The sequence below is a fragment of the Heterocephalus glaber genome, unplaced genomic scaffold (genome assembly GCF_053883595.1).
Source record: "Heterocephalus glaber isolate CG9 unplaced genomic scaffold, H.glaber_assembly_v1.0 deba00000546, whole genome shotgun sequence".
Lineage (NCBI taxonomy): Eukaryota > Metazoa > Chordata > Mammalia > Rodentia > Bathyergidae > Heterocephalus > Heterocephalus glaber.
Window position 1 is genome coordinate 17,565,224 of NW_028258147.1, and position 2,390 is coordinate 17,567,613.

Genomic DNA, 2,390 nt, shown 5'->3' on the forward strand with positions numbered 1-2,390 from the left:
TGACGATAGTGCATTGATGGGAGGTAGTGGTCCCAGGTGATGATCCCTCCAACTTACCAAGTACAGTGGTCTGGTGTGCCTTTATTGTAGAGATTCTCTTTACTTTTCTGCTGAGCTTCAGTTTTCATCGAGGAGCCTGAGAAGCCCTCTTTCTGTTACTAACTTCTGCTCTAGCCTGTGGTGCTCAGGACAAGGGCCTTTATAATCCCCTGTGCCTCTATAGTGTGGGACCAGGTAGCAGAAGAGCTGGAAGGTCAGAGGTGGGGGTAGGGGGTAGAGTGGGACTGGACCTTGGAGGCACCAGCACAGCTAACTGGAGCGCAGGCTGGATGCAGGGCTCCAAGCCACGCCTGGGACCTCACTGTAGCATGGGCGGGGCCCGGGATGGAGCCTGGGAACTTCAGTTGCTCGTCTCCTCAATTGATTTTTAAAACCATTCTTTCTCTTTATTTTAAAATATATTTTGTATGGACATTATAGAATTGGGTTTTTCTTTCATGTCTGATGTACAGACCTTTTCTGTCCTTTAATTGGAGTGTTTAGATAATTCATATTAATGCAATTATTTAAATGTTTAAAATTAACTCTACCTTTTTTGCTCATTTTCAGGTTATCTACAAGTCTTTGACCGTTTCCTTCTTTTCCTCCTTTCTTTTGGAATCACTACATAATTTAATTAATCCATTTCACCTCCAATATTGACTTATTGATGATATCTAGTTTTGGGGGGTTTTTTGTTTTTTGTTTTTTGTTTGGTACCAGGGATCAAACTTGGAACCTTGGGCTTGCAAGGCAGGTGCTGGAACCACTGAGCTAAATCTCCAGGCCCTGATGATATCTAGTTTTTTAAAAAATTACTGTTGTTCATGAATTAGGTATCACAACTTATTTTCAAATAATATGAAACCACTTCACATGTAGTATGAAATTTTTATAACAGCATAATTCTACATGTTCTTTGCCTTTTGTTGGCATATATGTTCCATTTATTAAAAAATTTTTTAATCTATCCTAATGTTTTCCATTTGCAGCCTTATTTTTTGTTTATATCTATTTTCCTATGTACTGGCATACTCTTTCTACTTAAATGTCTTTTTTTAACATTTCATGTCTACTAGAAAGGAATTATTTCTGCTTTTCTCTGGGTAAAAAGGACTATTTTTTTCTCGTATAAAAAAAAGATTATTCTTTAAGCAAACTTTCTTTTTTTTTTTTGGTACCAGGAATCGAACTCAGAACCTTGTGCTTGCAAGGCAGGCAGTGGAAGCACTAAGCTAAATCCCTGGTCCAAACTTTCTTTATTCTGAAGCTGCCTTCAGCTACAGTATATAAACCAAATTCAAAAAATATTTGTAATTTCTACATTTTCACACATCAAGAATATTTGATTACAAACACAGGTGGTTTTGATACTCTATGTCATCAGCAGTACATAAGTTCTATACATTATTTACCAAAACAGATAGAAAAATATAATAATCATAAAATAAATTGTTTCAAATGTCTGAAGAAAATATGCATTATTTTTAATATTTCTAGTTAGCAGTTCTATATGAGACCATAATAAATGTCCTTATTGCCTATTTTGAATATCAATTAAATTAGTATTTGAATTAATGAAATTGATTCTTTTGAAAGTATTAAATTTTATTTTCTCATCGACAAAATACACCTCTAAAATAGCTTTTGATTAGTGACAAAGAGGTAAAGATGATAAAACAAACCTCCAGTTGACTACCTTAATCCATTTTAGAAATCCTGGGAAATCAATAATGAGGGAAGCTGTCAAGAACATCTAAAATGAAAATTTTCAATTATTTGTGGGATTCAATTACTCATGACATCACAGACCTCCATAAAATATTGAAGGAAATTAGATATAATTAAGACATACGTATGTTTCTTTGACTAGTATATATTTGTGATACATAATTACATTCATCTTGGGAAACTAGTACATATACATATCACATCTTAATCATTTTACTTCCTCTTTTCTTCTCCCTCCCCTTCTCCTCATCTTTCCATCTCCCCAAAGTTCCCTCTTTCAAATCATCTCTTTTCTTTTTCCTTTTTAAATGATTTCTTTTTTGGAGTTCTCACATAAGAAAAACCATATGATATTTAGCTTTGTGTCTGATTTACTAAACTTCTCATATGGTCTCAAGATGTATTCATTTTCCTGCTAACGACTCAAATATATCCATTATAGCCGAGTAGTATTCTATCATTCATATATATATATATATATATATATATATATATATCACATTACATTTCTTCATTCATCTGTTGATGGACATATGAGCCATTTCTAATTGTAAAAAAGAAGTCAAATTAATCATTTAATATTTCCAGTTCAATATCAAAGCAAGGATTTTACACAAGAA